Here is a 21,029-nt window from a genome sequence, read left to right as displayed (position 1 = left end):
AGTTTCAAGCCACTGACTCAACTGGGAGGGGCTAGGAGAAAGGGGAGGGAGGAAGAAGAGGCGGGGAGGAGGCTGGTGTGCGTGGGGCTGAGCAGGCAGAAGAAGCAACCAGGTCAAGATAAAGTTGTAGTTTGAATGTGCTGATGAGGAGAAAAAGAAAAAGAAAAAGAAACAGCCCTAGGTATACGGCCGCCACTACTCGGCTGTGACTCCTAAAGTGTTGCGATTATGTAGTGCGTCCCTTCAGGAGCCGACCTGGGAGAGTGAAAAAGAAGTACGCTTTATGTTACACTTTCTAAATTTAAAAAAAAAAAGTGTAATAAATAAAAATGGGGGTGGGGGAGAGACAAGGTTTACTAGTGCAGACTTGCTCTGTGTTGCCCAGGGTGTGTGAATCTGGAGGTGGGTGTGAGGGATCTTTTTATGACCTAATTCTCTTCCTCTTAAAACATGGACAATTAACAAAGGAAAGAAACGGTGGGCACTGGAAAGAGATTTCACAACCAGAGGCGTGTGGTGGTATGTCTACCCTTTCCGTTCCCCTCCTGCCTTAGGTATTTTTACTTATTCTTTCAGTTAAGCACAAGAAGATGTGTTATATATTTGGGATAATATATCAATGTACGTACGTTTTGACTGAAATGTTGATACTGACCTCTACCAGCTCTCCAAGGAAGTGAAAATTTGTATCTCAGGCCTATTCATACCAACAATTTAACATTTAAATCTGCAGGGAGATGTCAGAAGTCTTTTTCCCCTCTTCTTTCTCTCACTATCACTTATTAAAAACAACAACTGCAAACTAGAGTTGGTATAAAGTGGGTTTGAGAACTACACACACACACATGCACACACACACACACACACACACACACACACACACACACACACACACACGCACGCACGCACACACACCACCCCTCCAGCCGAGACAGTTCTGCCTGGTGACTGCCTGTCCCACGGCTTCATGGCTCTCTCATCAGTGCAGACTCCGGCTTCTGAAGGCCTGAGGAATGAAGCCTCGTTCCTAGAGCGGGCAGCTCCTTTGAGGGCTCCCAGATGTCCTCCATGAGGGCTTGTGCTAGGACAGTTGCCATAAACAGGCTTCAGTGCTGCTCCTGTGGCTAGACACGGGACACCTCTTAGCCTCTGTCCAGGCATCCATCCGATCGTGCTAACCCGTTCACACTAAAACAGACAGCAGAACAAAGAAGGACAGCAACGTCTTCCTGGGATATGAAATCCCCAAGTGTCTTCTCGCTGGAGTGACTTAAGGAGGCACCATTTGAAATCTCAGCGTTTAAGACACCAGCGTGCCCTCCTTCTCTTGATTATCCCACCTTTACGGTTTGTTTGTCTTTAAGTTAAAGAAGGAAAATAATGTTATAGAAGTAGAAACTATAACCTGACTTTCATGGCTTTGTGTTCAGCAACCTGAAGTTAGGGTTTTTTTTTTAATTTGTTTTGTTTTTGTCTCTTATTCTTGTGTATTTGTGTGTGTGTGTGGGGGGGGGTGGGTGTGGGTGTGGGTGTGTGTACACAAACAGAAGTTAGAAGAGAACTTGTGAAAGTTGGTTCCCCTTTTCCACATCAAAGCTGAGCTCAGATCTTCAGACCTGGCGACATTGAGCCATCTTCTCCGGCCTTCCAAAATTTATTTATTTAGTGATTTATTAATTAGCTAGTTTTTTTTTTTTTTTGGTGTGTGTGTTTTGATTTGTTTTGTTTTTGAGTCAGAGACTCTCTACGACTGTCCTGAAACTCACCACATAGCCAGGCTGGCCTCAAACTCACAGAGATATGTCTACCTCTGCCTCTCCAGTGCTGGGATTAAAGGCGCAAACCACATGCTTGGTTTATTAAATTCATTTTTAACTGATTAAAAAAAAGTGTAAGAATTGTAGGTAATATTGGAGGGATGTGTTGTTTTGGTACACACAAAGCTTAGTAACTTTAGTATAAAGTTTGTGATGTTGAACCCAGTATGAACATATTTGTCCGTTGAAGCATTTATCATTCCCTACAGTAAAATATGCAGACCCCTAAAGAAATTCTTTTTGAAACAGATAATACCCCATCACCAGTGCTGAGCTTACACCACACTCACTAAAATCACCCATCCTGTTCCTCTTTCCCTCTTCACAAACACAAATTTTATTTAATTTACAGGAAAATTTGCTTGCGGGGCGTGGTGGCACACGCCTTTAATCCTAGTACTTGGGAAGCAGAGACGGGCAAATCTCTGTAAATTTAAGGTCAGACTGGTCTACAAGGTGAGTTCCAGGACAGCCAGGGCTACACTGAAAAAAAAAAAATCAAAACAACAACAAAATCTATTTTGTTAATAAAATTTCTATGATATCAATTCAAAATTGGTTGCAGAAAAACAAACCAAGTTGTGATTGGTTGATTGCCTTACAATAGTATTTTTATGGTGCTGGAGCTGGAGCGATGGCTCAGTAGTTAAGAGAGAAGTCTGTTCTTCAATTCCCAGGAACCGCGTGGTGGCTCATAACCATATATTATGTGATCTGATGCCCTCTTCTGGCCTTCAGGTGTCCGTGCAGGTAGAGCAGTCATACATAAAATTTAAAGAAACAACAGCATTTTAAAAGCAAATTTATGGTTGGGTTTTTTGTTTGTCTTTTCTTTTTTTAGGCAGTTCTCATATTGGCCCAGGCTGGCCTTTAACTCTTGAACTCCCTGTTGTGTGTACTTGCCAGCACAGGTGCTACATGCTGGCTGTAAGCAAATGTATTAATGTATTTGTACATCATTGTAGCTGTGGACAGCAGATGGTTTTCCAGAATTGTGCCTTCTTGTTTGTTTGAGGTTTTTTTGTTTGTTTTGTTTTCACTTTTGTTTTTGGAGACAAGGTTTCTCTTGTAGTCCTGGCTGTCCTGGACCCACTTTGTAGACCAGGCTGGCCTCAAATTCATAGAGATCTACCTGCCATGCATCACCACAGCTGGCTAGAACTTCCCGTATCTTTTCTTCTTCTTCTTCTTCTTCTTCTTCTTCTTCTTCTTCTTCTTCTTCTTCTTCTTCTTCTTCTTCTTCTTCTTCTTCTTCTTCTTCATGTTAGCCTTGTCTGTCCTGGACTCACTTTGTAGACCAGGCTGGCCTTGAACTCACAGCAACCCACCTGCTTCTGTCTCCTGAGTAAGTGCTGTGATTAAAGGCATGAATCACCATGCCCAGCTAGGACTGTGCTTCTTAGTAGGAAAGATTACTTCATTCTTTAAATTTTTACTTTTGTTTACAAACACATTTCTGGAATTTTGAGATACACAGAGGAAATTTTAAGGTGGTTTTGTTTTGTTTTGTTTGGGGGGGGGGAAGATTTATTTTTTTATTATGTATACAGTGCTCTGCCTGCTTGTACCCCAGGCCAGAAGAGGACATCAGATCACATTATAGATAGTTGTGAGCCACCATGTGGAATTGCTGGGAATTGAACTCAGGTCCTCTGGAAGAACAGTCAGTGCTCTTAACCACTGAGCCATCTCTCCAGCCCAAATGTTAAGGTTTTTAAAGGTCTGTCTTATGTAAACTAGTAGATGATTCTTTTTCTTTTGAGACTGGCTCTCACCATGTAGTCCTGGCGTAGAATTCTGTAGACCAGGCTGCCCTTGAGCACAGGATAACTCCTATTTTACTGAGTAGCAAGAACATAAAAGCAAAAAACTACTGGTGTTGAGAGGGACTCAGTGGTCTCTGCTTACAGTCCTAGTCACTTTGGAGCACGTGGCAGGACAACCAAGTATCTTCAGCATCAGGCTGTAGAGACTGCTGTGAAGGGCACTGCAGTGGGTGCTAGAGTGGAAGATGTAAATATGTATATGTAAATATGAATGCTATGCCAACCATAAGCCAAGAAAGGCAATCAGAAATCTCAGAAGCTGTTGATAGACTTCAGCGAGAAAACAAGAGGCAGGAGGAAGCGGAGACCGAGCTTGGAAATTTAATTGGGAAAATATTACAAACATCAAAAAGGGGGGGTGGGGTGGCTAAAATGCCTAGGCAAAGATATCCAAGTGACTGTGGGGTAAGGTGTTCGGGTTAAAACTGCGGAAAGATTTTTTTTTTTTTTTTGATTAACTGAAAAGAATCTAGTTAAAGCTGCAGGCTCTGTAATGCTTGCTAAAAGAGGGAATGTGGGAAGTGAATCTCCAAGACAAAGCACACAGCTTGAGTGAATTTCCTTTAATGCCCAGAAAGAAAAAGAATGACAAAAAAGCAAGGGGAGTCGAGAAAGAGAAAGGCATTCAGAATGGTTGGGGGGGGCGGTTTAGTCTTATGGACAATACCTCTAGCCTGGGGCTTTCTAGGTCTTTAACTTTGAAAGGGGAATTATTCACTGAAAACAAGAGTGGGCGCAGACCTTACAGAAGTGCTAAGGTAGAGCTTTAGGGGATGGGAGTGTGAAGGCGGTTTCCCTCCTGACTGAGGAAGTAAATGTATATCTTTGGGAATTAAAATGGATCTGTAGAAGATACAACTATCCTAGACTGGGAGGGTCAAATATAACATTGCATTGGGTCCCAGATACCATTATCTATCTTTTTCTTTCCTTTTCTTTATTTTTTTTTCTGTCCCTCCTTTCTCCTCCTCCATCTCTTCTTCTTGAGTCAAAACCTCAGTATATAGCGCTGGCTGGCTGGCCTCCTGCCTCTGAGTCCCCAGTTCTGGATCAAAGGTGTGCACCACTTCTCTCCAGGGCCACTTTTATCTGACGCTGAGCTTTCTGTTGTTGCTTTAACCTTTGAGATAAATCATGACCCTCCTTCCTCATTTCCTGGGTTGGGATGCTGGTGTGGGTGACGCCCCTGGTTTAGCATTCCTTTCATTAGCATCACAATATGTTTCTTATGCATCACATTTCAATTTAAATAAATGTGTTTTAGTCTGCAAGGAAGGAGTGAGTGTGAATTTGGAGCTTAATAGCATGCAAATATGGGGCTGCTTTACTTAAATTGGTCAACCAGCCAAAAAAGGTGTCTTAATGTTACTGGTAGGGAGCCGCGTCCCCTTGAATAGTGACTTCACAAGCAAATTGCGCTAGAATTCCTCTCAACAAAGTTTCTGAAACCTGACAACTCACACCTCTATTCAACTCAATTCAACTCCAGAGGACTCAGGTAATTGAAACCTTGCTCCCTGTTTATTTAGCACCCCGTCATTCTTGAAAACAATGTACAGGTCAAAGTTTCACTTCACCTAAGCAAAATTTCATCGGCGCCACCCCCCCCCCCATTTCCCTCTTAGTGAATGTGACTGTGACGCTAAACAGAAAAAAAAAAAGTATTTATAAAGGGAAGGAAGAATTTTCTTTGTTTTGCTTTGTTTTGTTGGAGGGAAAAGAAGCTTACCGGTGGATAAATATGTGTCTGGCTCCATCTTCTGTACAGACTGAAAATGAACATTCAAAGAAGCAACTGTGGCTCTGGGAGACGTTCCCACCTCCACTCTCTTCTTCCCAGCCTCTCTCTTTCTCTTGGTTCTTTTGCTTAGTCTATGTAGAATAGTGCCTTTTAACAAATATCAACTCTGCCTTTTAAAAATGCATCCGCTAAACCACTTGCTATTTAGTTAATATTAGTTTGATGTCAATTTTTTATGAAGCTAGGTTAATCTTTTAGGGTGTTTACATTTATTTATGCAGTACATATGCACTGTGTCTTACGAACTATGCTATATGCTGGTTAGAAGATTTTTAATTATAGAGTGAAAACAAAAAACAGTGTCAGGGTGAACCTCCCCAAGCTTAAGTCTTCATGCTCTCATAAGAGAATTTTGAAAAAGCAGCAAATTAGAGGAACACACACACACACACACACACACACACACACACACACACACACACACACAAAATAATGCTAGTTTTCCTTTTCAAAAGGGAACACCAGTTTTTTCCCTCTATAACTAGGTGGTAAGGTACTGCTTTTAGGAATCCTATGAAAAGAAGGTTTGTGAGATACCTTAGTGAGTCAAAACAGTTGCCACCAAGATGTACCACCTCAGTTTAATTCCCCAGGACACACACTGTAGAAGAAAGCTGGCTCCTGGAAGTTGCCTTCTGGCCTCAACATGTTACTCTGGCATGGATGTACCCACATACACCTATGCTAAATAAGTAAATTTGAATGAAATCTTATAAACAATATGTCTACTTCCACACCCCTCAGAAAAAAGGGAAACGTTTAGGGTAGAAGATAGAGAGGTTTTGAGTTTTGTTTTGTGACAAGATCTCCTGTAGCCCAGGCTAACTCTGGGCTAGCTAGCCTAGGCTAGCTATGTAGGTAGGGACAACACTGAGTCCCTGATCATCCATGTGCGGGGGATTATAGGCAATTACTGTCTTGCCTGGCTCAAAACTAGGATGATTTTACACACCACCAAGTTTTGATTATATAAAGAGAAACAACATCCAATTACCCGAATCTTCTGACCACCAGGCATTGTATTTATGTATTAAAACATCACACATTTGCATAATTGCTCTGTGTCGATTCAAAATCAAAGCTTTAAAAGAGAGGAACCTCTCCCAGTCTTGGGAGTTGCCCTCACTTTTCCTAAGTCTATTTTTCTGCTGCTTAAAAAAAGAAAACAAGACAGGGCTATTTGTACTGATTTTCTAAGTTTTGACTATACTTGAAATTTCAGTCTGCTGATTATTCAGCAAAAAAAGAAAATATTTTAAACCTTTATTTTAGGTTAAACAACATGAGCATTACTCAATTATCTGAAAGTCATTCGGCACATGTCTTCCCCACCCCCCTCTCATTTGTTTTTTGAGACAGAGTTTCTCTGTGTAGCCTTGGCTCTCCTAGACTTGCTTTGTAGACCAGGCTGGCCTTGAACTCACAGCAGTCTGCCTGCCTCTGCCTCTGCCTCTGCCTCTGCCTCCCAAGTATTGGGACTAAAGGCACATGTCACCACATCCCACCAGCGCAAGTCTTTGATTCCACCACTCAGGAGGTGGTGGAAGCAGCCATATTGCTGTAATTCCAGGCCAGCCTGGTCTACATGTCAAGTTTTAGGCCAACCAGAGTCATCCCGTGAAACTCTGTCTAAAAGAAAAGTCACTCAGCAAGACAGTTAGCTCTCTCTTCTGTGTGATATTTGCCTTCAGTTTATATTCAGCGTTGTCCTACATACTCTGGAGCCTTAGAAAGCATAGAGAACATTTTATGTGCTGCTGAAAAAAAATTCTTGAGTGTGTAATTTGTCCAAATTTAAGAATAAAAGCAAGTGTATAGTTAAAACAAGAAATTAAAGAACAAAATTATTCACACTGCTATTTAATTGAATCAAAAAAAAAAAGGAAAGAAAGGAAGGAAGGAAGGATGACAAACTGACTTAGCATTGCTTTAAGAGTCCGCTGAGATAAAAATTCCCAAATGAAATATTTACAATGCTTGGTTATACTACCTCTTACCAAGGTCGTTAAAGTGCCTTTCTGTTGTATGTCTGCGTTGGCTTTGGTACACAGGAAGAGGCACCTATCTCAGCTTTATGCCATGCATGTCTGTGAGAGATGGCACCAAACTTTACAGAGTTCTTATCTGTATAAACACAAAACAACACAATTACTCCTAAGAAATCATTTATGATAATAACTATAAATTCTCGATGAATTAGAAATATTTCCACCTCAAGAGATACAGATGACTAAAGCTGAAAAATTACTGAAATTTTATTTTAGAGTGCAGCTGTGTGTGTGCGTGTGTGCGTGCACACACACTCGGGGATATGCAGCTGTCCTCTGAGATCAGATGGAGTTGGATCCCTTGGAGCTGCAGTTATGGGCAGTTGTGAGCTATTCATTACTGATGGTAGGAAACCTAACTTCTTCTTCTTCTTGTTCTTATCTACTAAACTATCTCTCCAGCTCCCTCTAGTGACTTCTTAATCTCTTGGAGGTTCCTGCCAGGCATTACTGTAAAGAACCTGAGTGTAAACTAAGCCTATATTAAAGAATGACTTTTATTTTAAAACTTCCAAACTTTTTCAGACCCAAGCCATCCTCCCCATTGGCCTTGGATGGAAGTTAGATTTTTCTACACTTAGCCTCCCATGTTTATTTTTGTCTGTGTTTTTGTTTTATTTTGAGACCGAGTCTCACAGAGCCCAGTCTGGCTTTGAACTCAAGAAGCAGAGGGTTATCTTGAATCCACTCTCTTTTCGAAACCTCCCAAATGCTGTGAGATCACATGCTACTTGGAGTTCCACGTTTGGATAAAGGTATTGAAATCCTTTATCTTCTACAGGAATCCAGACTTCTGGGTGAGATCTTGAAAAAGAAGCTGCCATCCATTTGGCTGGTTAAGAAGAGTCCGAGTAAGAAATAGACTGTTTCTTTCTTTCTCTTTTTGTTTTGTTTTGTTTTGAGACAGGGTTTCTCTGTGTAGCCTTGGCTGTCCTGGATTCACTTTGTAGACCAGACTAACCTCGAACTCACAGCAATCCACCAGCCTCTGCCTCCCAAGTGCCGGGATTAAAGGTGTGCGCCACCATGCCCAGCATTCTTCTTCTTTTAAGATTTATTTATTTATTACTTGTACAGTATGCCGCCTGCATGCCAGAAGAGGGCACCAGATCTTATTATAGATGGTTGTGAGCCACCCTGTGGTTGCTAGGAATTGAACACAGGGCCTTTAGAAGAGCAGACAGTGCACTTAACCTCTGAACCATCTCTCCAGCTCCAGCAACACAGTTTCTTATGTATAGAGGGAAAACAGAGGCTTCATGCAGAAGCAAGCCAGATGATAAAATCATACTGGCAGTCCTGTAACAGGTCCCCAGATCTCAGCACAGCTGACGCCATGATGGAAGTACCATGCAGGCCATAAAACTCAGCACATAGATAACATCATAAGCCAAAATGAAAACAAAGACCCAATTCATCAAAGCGCACAGTTCTGGGAAAGTTTCTTTTCTTTCTTTCTTTCTTTCTTCTTTTTTTTTCTTTTAAAAAAATATATTTTATTAATTTATTCATATTACATCTCAATTGTTAGCCCATCTCTTGTATCCTCCCATTCTTCCCTTCCTCCCATTTTCCCCTTATTCCTCTCCCTTATGACTGTTCCTGAGGGGCACCTCCTCCCCTGTATATGCTCATAGGGCATCAAGTCTCTTCTTGGAGCCTGCTATTCTTCCTCTGAGTGCCACCAGGCCTTGGAAAGTCTCTAAATGTGCTAAGCTTCCTCTTTGGCTTCTGTAGTTTTGCTTCTGGCTAACTGTTCTTGTTTACTGAAGTGTGTCAACCCAGAACATGGTTTTTGTGCTTAAAAGCTCACACTGAGAAAGGCTTGGGCTTCTTTGGTATGCAAACCACCAGGTCACCGGCTTGCTAATAAAGACTTCCTATTGGCTCAAACCCATGTCTTTTCTCATGGATACACCACAACAGTTCCACCCTCAAAATTAACCATAGCACTCACTCCAGTGTGGGTTTTGATGGGACAGTGATTCATCTGGCAGACCAGCCAGTAAGTAGGGAAGACTTTCACGTTGTCACACTGCATGACCAGAGGACAGTAATCAGGTGCCACGCTGAGAGGCACACTATTATTTAAAACTGAGCCTTTCTGTGGACCCAAGTGAGAACAGAGAAGAAAGAGCAGTCAGGGAACTCAGATTTAACCAGTCATTGCCCCCGGGGGTGGGGGTGGGGAGGGAGGGGGAGGGAGAGAGAGAGAGAGAGAGAGAGAGAGAGAGAGAGAGAGAGAGAGAGAGAGAGAGAGAGAGAGAGAGAGAGAGAGAGCGCACTGGGAGGTAGCTGTGCAGAAAAGAAGGGCTGCCTGCTGGCAATCACGGGCAGCAGGAGGCATGATGCAGGCACACACCGGCCCAGAGAAACTTATCCAACTTGTCCAAGGTGGTTGAGAGTAGATCTCAAATGACAATAACCCTGAAGATGATTGCCAGGGGTCTGAGTCAGTGGGTCGATCTCTGGCGCCACCTATTGTCCTACAGCCCCAAGGCTCTGAAAGCCAAACCCTGTTGGGTGCTCAGTATTTTTAGAGGTCTTGAAGGTAGAAAGCCAAATCCTCCACTTAAGGTGCCTGCTTCCCACGCTCTCGGTGCAACTGCGGAGGACTCTCAGCTAGAATGCAGTCACTCTAGGTGGCGGAAACCTGGGGAATCCCTGGAAGAGGGAAAGAACTTGCCCTGCCTACAGGCTGCAAAGCCAAGCACCACGCTCAGGGACTCTACGTAAGCAAAGAAGAGAAGCCAATAATGTGAAGACAGACCCTTCCGGGCGAGCTGAAGACAGACCCTTCCGGGTGAGCTGAGTGGATAAGACAAGACTCCCCAAGTGTGCATCCACGAGCACTACTTCTAACATCCATACCTTAATTCTCAGGGTCCAATTTTAGCAGACTACAACAGGAACCTGCTCCAACACTATTTTGTTTTGTTTTGTTTTGTTTTTGTTATTGTTTTTTTTTTTTTTCGACACAGGGTCTCTCTGTATTAGCCTTGACTGCCCTGGAGTCGCTCTGTAGACCAGACTGGCCTCGAACTCACAGCGATTTGCCTGCCTTTGCCTCCTAAATGCTGGGATTAAAGGCGTGCACCACCACACGCATCTGGTTTTGATTATTTTTTTAAAGGTCACGATGGATAGGAAGGTCTTGGGGAAATAACGGCTAATAAATATTCCCCCATGGTTCTCATTTAAGTGTCTTCATACGTAAACAAGACGGAAAGTAAAGTTAAATGAGAATGAAAGCAAGCCCAGATTTGGGTTTGTCCTGGCTGAGAACATCTGAAAAGCCTTCAGTTACCTGCGAGGGGCCTCATGTCTGGCCTCCGAAAGAAAGGGCAAAGGTCAGTTGATACGGGTCCTCTAGTGCTTAGTTTGATTATTAATTAACTGGAACCAGAACTGGTGGAGCACATCTTAAATATATCAAAGGCGAGGAGGTAGAGGCAGGTGGCTCTCCATGAATTCAAGTCTTTTTCTTCATAATCATCTTTTATAACCTACTGAGTACAACTAATGCTGCCCATATGTGCACAGGTGTAGGGCTAACCACCCAGAGCTTGTGCCACCTCCCACGGTCCTTCCCTCGGGAGCCATAAGTCCTTAAAGCTGGACTGTTTTTGACTGACTTGACCGGTCTCATCTTCAGATGGTCTCCCTAAGCTAAAAACCACAGAGTTGAACGACTATATAGATCTAATAGACTAAAAAATATTTACGGAACATTCCATCCAATAGATACAGAAAACACATTCTTCTCAGAAGCTCATGGGAGCTTCTCTAAAACAGACCACATTGTAGAACATAAACGAAGCATTGCCAAAAGAATACAAAGAACAACAAAACCCAAATTTCTTATATTGTATCCCATTACAATAGAATATTGTTTGATATCATCTACAAAAGCAAGTCTAGGATAGCCAAGGCTACAGAGAGAAACCCTGTCTCAAAAAAAAAAAAAAAAAAAAAAAAGAGAGAGAGAAAGAGAGAGAGAGAGAGAGAGAGAGAGAGAGAGAATTAAAAAAAAGAAGGAAGGCTGGGCACACTCAGGAGGCACAGGCAAGTGGATCACTGTGAGTTCGAGGCCAGCCTGGTGTACAAAGCGAGTCCAGGACAGCCAAGGCTACACAGACAAACCCTGTCTTGAAAAAACAAAAACAAAAACAAAAATAAATAAATAATAATAATAATAAATAAGAAAATAAAAAGAATATTGTTTGAAATCAATAAAAAGAGAAACTACACAGCTACTTAGATACTGAACAGTACAATCTTCAAAGATTAATGAGCATCAGACAGGACATTTTACAATTCTCAGAATCATGAGAATAAAAGCACAATTTACCAGAACCATTGGGATATGGCTGAAAAATGTTCCTCTCCTTTTGTGTGTGTGTGGGGGGGAGACATTTCTTTTTTGTTTGTTTTTCGAGACAGGGTTTCTGTGTAACCTTGACTGTCCTGGACTCACTTTATAGACCAGGCTGGCCTTGAACTCACAGCAATCCCCCTGCCTTTGCCTTCCAAGTGCTGGGATTAAAGGTGTGCACCACCATACCCAGCTGGGGCATTTCTTTCTTTCTTTTTTAATATTTTATTAATTTATTCATGTTATATCTAAATTGTTATCCCATCCCTTGTATCCTCCCATTCCTCCCTCCCTCCTGCTTTCCCCTACTTCCCTCCCCTATGACTGTGACTGAGGGGGACCTCCTTCCCCTATATATGCTCAGAGGGTATCAAGTCTCTTCTTGGTAGCTTACTATCCTTCCTCTGAGTGCCACCAGGTCTCCCCCTCCAGGGGACGTGGTCAAATATGGGGCACCAGAGTTCGTGTGAAAGTCAGTCCCCACTCTCCACTCAACTGTGGAGAATGTCCTGTCCATTGGCTAGATCTGGGTAGGGGTTTGAGGTTTACTGCATGTATTATCCTTGCCTGGTTTGAGCAGGACCCCTGGGCCCAGATCCACTCATCATAATGTTCTTCTTGTAGGTTTCTAGGACCCGCTGGATCCTTCAGGACATTTCTTTTTAAAGATTTATTTTTATTTATTTATTTATTATTTAGATACTGTTCTGCCTGAATGTACACCTGCACATCAGAAGATGGCATCAGATCACATTATAGATGGTTGTGGGCCACCATGTCATTGCTAGAAATTGAATTCAGGACCTCTGGAAGAACATACAGTACTCTTAACCTCTGAGCCATCTCTCCAGCCCCCCATAAAATAGATCTTAAGTCAAATCAGACATGGGTTGGTTACTCCCACAACTTTGTGCCACCATTGCATTAGCATATCTTGTAGGTAGGAGACTATTATAAATCAGTTTATAGCTGGCCTGGTGTTTTCTTTTCTCCCTTGGTAGCATTCAGAGTACCATCCAGTATCATGAATAATAGTTTGTAGGGGTAAAAACTCTATGTACACACCAGCTCAACTTCTCTATGGTCAATGAGTTATGTCGGTGTTGTCCCAGCAATGGGGTCTTGTCATCAGTTTGTGGAGAGCAGCCTGTAGTCTTGGCAACAGCATGGGTTGTTTCGGGGTTCCCAGGGAACTCTTTGGTCAGCAACTCAATTAAATGTAACCAATTCCAGGTACTGGAAGCTTCTTTTTGTGACAAGAGATGTCCAGTTGGGGCTCTGTCTCTCCCATTATTTGATGATTTCATTTACATCACTTTTCATTTTAGGAAGCTTCTACTGTGTTAGGTTTCCATACTACTTCTGAAATGGCCCTTAGTTTTACCTGTCTCTCCTGCATTCCTTTCCTTCCCCCTTGTCACGTGATTCTCCTATTTCAGTGCCTTCATTGTCCTTGTCCATCCATAACTATTTATTCTATTTCCCTTTTCATTCTTTCTCTCTTTCCTTTAATTTTTGTCTTTTTGGGGTTTTTTGTTTGTTTGTTTGTTTTTGGTTTTTGGGTTTTGTTTTTGCTTTTCGAGATCGTTTCTCTGTGTAGCCTTGGCTGTCCTGGACTGACTTTGTAGACCAGGCTTGCCTTGAACTCACAGCAATCTGCCTGGCTCTCTATTTTCCTTTTCTAGGGAGATCTATCTGTTTACTTGTCTTTCTGGATCTGAGTTACCTGACTCAGGATGATTTTTTTCTAGATCCATCCATCTGTGAATGGATGTGAATTTCCCAAAGCAATATAGTTGGATCTTTTTATGTTTTGTTTTTGTTTGTTTGGTTTTTGTTTTGTTTTTTGTTTTATGAGACAGGAGCTCTCTGTGTAGTCTTGGCTGTCCTAGCCTTACTTTGTAGATCAGGCTGGCCTCAAACTCACAGCCACCTGCCTCTGCCTACCAAGTACTGGGATTAAAGGTGGCGCCACCACGCCTGGCTTATTGTTGGATCTTGAAGAGGATCACTTCCCATCTTCCTGAGGAATGGCTACTCTGCTTTGCACACTATCTGTACAAATTTCCACTCCCACCAGCAATGGATGAGTGTTCCACTTATTCCACATCCTTGCTAGCATGACATAGCACTTTTTTTTTTTAAATCTTAGTCATTCTTATGGGTATAAGATGAAATCTCAAGGTAGTTTGAATTTGTATTTCCCTGATGACTCTTGGAATGTTGAACACTTCCTTAAGTGTTTCACAGCCACTTGAATTTCCTCTATCCAGAATTCTCTGTTTAGATCTGTACCCTATTTTTTTATTGGGTTGTTTGTTTTCTTGATATCTAGTTTGTTGAGTTCTCTATATATTTTGGATATTAGCTCTCTACCAGATGTGTGCTTGGTAAAAATCTTTTTCGTTCTGTAGGCTGCCACTTTGTCCATATTAGTGTCCTTTGCTGTGCAGAAGTTTTTCACTTTCATGAGGTCCCATTTATGAATTGTTGATCTCAGTGGCTGAGCTTACAACACTCTGTTTATAAATTCGTTTCCTGCACGAAGGAGTGCAAAACTATTCCCACTTTCTCGTCTGTCTTTGATCTGTTAGAGTTCAGTTTTGCGCAGGGTGATGAATATGGATCTATTTGCATTCTTCTAGATACATCCACCTATTTGACCAGAACCATTTGTTGAAGATGCTCTCTTTTTTCCAGGGTGTGTGTCTGGCTTCTTTATTAAACATCAGGTGTCCATAGGTGTGTGAATTCGTGTGTCAGTACTTCAATTTGATTCCATTGATCAACGTGTCTGTTTTTGTTCCAATAACAACGTGCCTTTTTCTTTTTCTTTTCTTTCTTTCTTTCTTTTTTTTATTTTTTTATTTTTTTGGTTTTTTCGAGACAGGGTTTCTCTGTGTTAATAGCCTTGGCTGTCCTGGACTCGCTTTGTAGACCAGGCTGGCCTTGAACTCACAGCGATCCGCCTGCCTCTGCCTCCCAAGTGCTGGGATTAAAGGCGTGAGCCACCACGCCCGGCTTTTTTTTTTTTTTTTTTTATGCTATAGCTCTGTAGTACATTTTGAGGTTGAGGATGCTGATGTCTCCAGCAGTTCTTTTATTGTTCAAGATTGTTTCAGCTATCCTGGGTTTTTTGTGTTTTTATATGAAACTGAAGCTTATCCTTTCAAGACCTGTGAAGAACTGTGTTGGAATTTTGGTGGCAATTGCATTGAATCTGTAGATTATTTTTGTTAACATAGACATTTTTACTATATTAGTCTTACTGATCCATGAGCACGGGAGATCTTTTCATCTTCTGATTTCATCTTCAGTTTCTTTCTTTCTTTCCTTTTGGTTTTTCGAGACAAGGTTTCTCTGTGTAGCCTTGGCTCTCCTAGACTTGCTTTGTAGACCAGGCTGGCCTCGAATTCATAATGATCCACCTGCCTCTGCCTCCCGAGTGCTGGGATTAAAGGCGTGCGCCACCACAGCCGGCTTCTTCTTCAATGCCTTAAAGTTTTTTTTTTTTTTTAATCATACAAGTCTTTTACTTGCTTGCTTAGTTACCACTAGATATTTTATATTATTTGAGGCTATTGTGGAAGGTGTTGTTTTTCTGATTTCTTTCTCAACTGTTTGCCATTTGTAGATAAGAAGCCTATTGAAGCCAGGCAGGAGGATCTCTGTGAGTTCCAGGCTAGTCTTGTCTACAGAGCAAATTCAAGGAGAGCCAGAGCTGTTACACAGAGAAACCCTGTTCCCCCCCCCCCCCAAAAAAGAAGAGTGGAGGGCTACTGAATTTTATGGGTTAATTTTGTATTCACCTACTTTGCTGAAAGTGCTTATCAGCTGTAGGAATTTGCTGGTGGAATCCTTTGGGTCACTTACATATATACTATCATAACATCTGTAAACGCAGATGTTTCTACTTCTTTCTTTCCAATTCGTATACCGTTTATCTCCTTCAGGTGACTTATTGCTCTGGCTAAGACTTCAAGAACTGTATTGAATAGGCATGAAGCAACACATGAACAGCCTTTTGTCTCTGATATTAGTGGAATTGCTTTAAGATTCTCTCCATTTAAAAAAAAGTAGTTTTCAGACAATGTCTTGCTGTGTAGCAGGTTTTGTATTGAGCAATTCTTAAAATTTCTGAAACTTTTCTAACTTTAGTAGGGTTCTCTCACATGTTCTCAGTATAGCTCCACCTCTGAGCTACAGCTACAGGTTAGAATGAGTGGTTCTTTATGTTTTATTCACCTATTCTGTTTTATTATTTATTTTATTTATTTATACTTGTGGGAGGGGTATTTCGAGACAGGGTTTCTCTGTGTAGCCTTGGCTGTCCTGGTCTCACTTTGTAGATCAGGCTGGCCTCGAACTCACAATGATCCACCTGCCTCTGCCTCCTGAGTCCTGGGATTAAAGGTGTGTGCCATCATACCTGGCCTTATTTTTTTATTTTTGAAAGAGAGAGAGTTTGGCTATGTAGCCCAGGAGAGATTGGCACTTGTTGTCCTCCTGCTTTAATGTCTGGAGTACTGGGACCCCAGATATATAACATCACATTTTAAACATTATACATTTAAACACTGCACTTCAAATTATCAAAGGTACAAGAGGATCAAAGGGAGGGATGAAGGAAAGGCAAACACTGAATATTTTCTCATATATATATGGCAACTCACCGATCACACACACTACTGAATACACACATATGATATGAACTCGGAAGACAGGCTACATTGTGGGGAGGACACTAGCGGCAGGAGAAGAAAGGGAAAGGTAGCACCATACACAGGCGAAGTTCAGCCGGCTGCTTAGTTTTGTTAATTTGCTACAAACTAGAACCACCTGGTAAGAGGGACCCTCACCTGGGGCATTGTCTCCGTTTTTTAGCTCAGCCTGTAGGCAAGTGTGTTGGGATTATTTTTTTTTTTTTTTTTTTTTTTTTTTGATAAACGATTGATGTGGGAGGGCCCAGCCCACTCTGAGTGGTGCCACCTCTGAGCAGGTGTCTTGAGAGGTGTTAGAAAACAGAGCAAGCCATGGAGAGGAAGCCAGTGAGCAGTGTGCATCCATGACCCCTGCTTCAGTTCTTGCTTCCAGGTTCCTGCCTGGAAAGCCTGCCCCGACATCCCTCAGCGATGGGCTAGACGCTGGAAGCCAAATAAACACTTTTCCTCCATAAGCTGGATTTGTCCAGAAACCAAACTAGAACAGTGAACTAAATAGGAGTGGCACAGACGAATGAAAATGCCATAACAAAACCTGTTACTTTCTAGGCTTTCTAAAAAAAAATGTACTTAAGCTGGGCGTGGTGGCGCACACCTTTAATCCCAGCATTCGGGAGGCAGAGGCAGGCGGATCGCTGTGAGTTTGGGGCCAGCCTGGTCTACAAAGTGAGTCCGAGACAGCCAAGGCTGTTACACACAAATACCCTGCCTTAACAAACAAACAAACAAAAATGTACTTAAAAACCCCACAAGTAAGCCAGGCACGGTGGTGCACACCATTAATGCCAGCACTAGGGAGTCAGAGGCAGGTGGATTGCTGTGAGTTTGAGGCCAGCCTGGTCTACAAAGTGAATTCAGGACAGCCAAGGCTGTTACACACAGAAAACCTGTCTCGAAAAACAAACAAACAAACAAAAATGTACGTAAAAACCGCACAAGTAAGCCAGGCATGGTGGTATGCACTGTTTATCCCAGTACTAGGGAGGCAGAGGCAGGTGGATTGCTGTGAGTTCGAGGCTAGCCTGGTTTACAAAGTGAGTCTAGGACAGCCAGGGCTATTACACACAGAAACCCTGTCTTGAAAGATAAACAAGGATCTGGAGAGATGGCTCAGCGGTTAAGAGCACTGACTGCTCTTTCAGAGGTCCTGAGTTCAATTCCCAGCAACCACATGGTGGCTCACAACCATCTATAATGTGATCTCATGCCCTCTTCTGGTGTGCAGGCATACATGTAGGCAGAACACTGTACATATAATAAATGAATAAATCTTTGTTTAAAAAAAAAGATCAACAAACAAAAATGTACTTTAAAACCCCACAAGGATTTAAAAAGCAGAAGGTTTTTTATAAATTAGTTAATACAGCAAGTTATAATTAACAAAGAGAATGTTTGAGAATTTTCTAAAGCATTAACAGAGTCTCATGCAGGTAAGCTAGTGGGGTGGTTCTTGGATAGATTTATGCATAAAGATTTTCAGTAACTTGGTCTTTTATTGGTTTACTTAGTGAAGGAAGACTGTATACTATGAGTCAGACCCTTTGATTACACTCATCCATAAGAAGACAGCATACTGCGTGCACAGCCTAAACTGCAGATATTTTCATGAATTTGCCACTAAACTAGATGGGACGTAGAATCAATCTTCATGTTGAGCCTTAATTAGGCGATGAAAACCGCAGTTTTAGATTTAGATGTGAGGAATGGTTGCACAAACTGTCTTAGTTAGGGCTACTAGTGCTGTAATGAAACACTATGACCAAAGCCACTTGGGGAGAAAAAGGATTATTTGGCTTCTGCTTTCATGTCACTGTTCATCATCAAAGTAAGTCAGGGCAGGACCTCAAAATAGGATGGGAACCTGGAGACAGGAGGTGATTCAGAGGTCATGGAGGGGTTCTGCTTACTGGCTTGATCCCTACGGCTTTCTCAGCTTGCCTATCCTGGGTTTCTTGTAGAACCAGGACCACCAGTCCAGCAATAGCACCACGAATAATGGGCTGGATCTCCCCCCCCCCCCATCAATCACTAACACAGAAAATGCGCTACAGGCTTGCCTATAGCTGGATCTCATGGAGATACTTTTCTCAATTCTGGCTTCCTGCTCTATCATGACCCTAGCGTGGATCAAGTTGACATAAAACTAGCCACTACAGTGTAGAGGAATTTTAATTCAGAATATGGCCGGTCTGGCAAGAGATCACATCCAAAAACTTTCTATGTCTCTGTGATCTGACTGGAATACAAACACACTTGTCTTTTTCTTTTTTTGGTTTTTCGAGGCAGAGTTTCTCTGTGTATTTCTGGCTGTCCTAGACTTGCTTTGTAGACCAGGCTGGCCTCGAACTCAAAGCAACCCACCTGCCTGTGCCTCCCGAGTGCTGGGATTAAAGGAGAGCACCACCACGCCTGGCATAGCATACAAACACACTTTTAATCCAGGAAGACAGAGGTAAACAGATCTGAGTTTAAGGCCAGCCTGGCATACAGCGAGTTTCAGGTAAAGAAAAGCTTAGGTCCAGGTGTGGTGGTACACCTTTTTAATCCCAAAGAATGAAGGTAAAGATAGTTTGTAGAGGGAAGCACCCATGTTTGAAAGTAATGTCTAATTGAGTGGTAGAAAAAGTGACAAAGCAGAGAAAGATTTGACAGAGTAGGATATGGCCAACTCTGTCGAGAGCAGGGAGCAAATGGAAGCCACTTAAGATAGCAACACAGAGAAGGAGAAAGGAGGCAGTTTTACTGTGACAGCAAAAGAGACAGGTTGCAGAGAGAGAGAGAGCTCAGGTGAAGACTGAATGAGCCAGAAGATTAGGAAAGTTTGCTGGAGCTAGTTTGAAGCCAAGCAGAGCCAGCTTGTACAAGTCAGCTGAGAGAAGAGTTTGAGCCAGAACAGCTGTATTGAAGCAGCCAGCCCAGAGCTCAGTAAGAACAAGAAAGGCTGAGCTTATTAAGCAGTAAGTCTTAGTCTGAAAACACTCTGGGCCTATGTTAGAAGGCTAGAAGCTTCCAGGGCTAGGCCTAGGTTAGCAGAAGGAGGCAATAGTCTTTCAAGACAACAACAAAAGCAAACAAATAAAAGTTCCTTTTTTGTTTGTTTGTTTGTTTGTTTTTTGAGACAGGTTTCTCTGTGTAGCCTTGGCTGTCCTGGACTCCCTTTGTAGACCAGGCTGACCTTGAACTCAGGTCGATCCACCTGCCTCTGCCTCCCGAGTGCTGGGATTAAAGGCATGCGCCACCACGCCCGGCTATAAAAGTTCCTTTACACTACAGAAAGCCCATTATTTATTTTAGTATTTTTGTGCTTTCATGTGTAGGCAATCATGATAAACTTGGCCTCTCAGAGGTTAAATTAGATTAATGTTGGGCTTTCAATATACTGAAAGCCAAGCTAAGGCCAGATACAACATACTCAGTGTACTTTACTTATATTTTTTTATAGATACCTATGTTTGCATTTGAACGTAACAGTTTTTTGTTTGTTTTGTTTTGTTTTTCAAGACAAGGTTTCTCTATATTATCTTGGTCATCCTGGACTCGCATTGTAGACCAGGCTGGCCTCGAACTCATAGATATCTGCCTGCCTCTGCCTCCCTGAGTTCTGGGATTAAAGTCATATGCCACCACGCCTGGCTGAACCTAACAGTTTTAAAGCATTGCAATAGGTCCTTAACTTATACTCCTGGGTACTGGTTTTGTTTATGGCTTGCCCCCTACTGTGTGGGCTTTTGATTTCATCAGTTCATGCAGAGTGATGGAGTCAATAGCATTCGACTTCTGAGACTGGGTCAAGGAAGGCCACATTGCTGTGCTGGAGTCCTGAGCTGCTGCATAAGAAACGTGATTTCCCAGCAGCCACCACGATATGGCAAGACCACCTCCCATGTAAAGGCCAGGAATAAGCATTTAGTTGATGGTCTTAGCTGCACCTGGGGTTCAAAGAGTCCCAGTGCAGGCATACACATGTCACTGAAAAGGGTTCCAGCCCTGAACTATTTGAGTATTCAACCTGTTTGTGGTTTTTCAAATGAGGTGCCAGCCTTTGTGGAACCAAAATGGCATCTGTTGGCATAAGAACATGGTGGTATTTTATGTGCTCATTCTAGAGTTTTGATTCATGATCAATAACTTACAGCATAGGAGATCTTGAATGCCAGAAGAAGCGCTCAGTTAGTAGGAGCTGATACTCCATCCCCCACCCCCACCCCATGCACCCCCCAACATTCATATTGGTTCTTTCCTCCTCCTTTTCTTTTTTTAAAAGAAAGTATTTGGCCTGCATGTGAACTGGCAGGCAAGATGAGGGCACCAGATCTCATTGTAGATGGTTATGTAGCTGCTGGGAATTGAACTCAGGACCTTTGGAAGAACAGCCAGTGCTCTTAACCTCTGAGCCATCTCTCCACCCACCACCTCCTTTTCTTAAGCTTATGAGTTTGTA

Source organism: Acomys minous, assembly GCF_964271855.1.
Source record: "Acomys minous genome assembly, chromosome: 3".
NCBI classification, from domain to species: Eukaryota; Metazoa; Chordata; class Mammalia; order Rodentia; family Muridae; genus Acomys; species Acomys minous.
Note: the sequence above shows the minus strand (reverse complement) of the source record.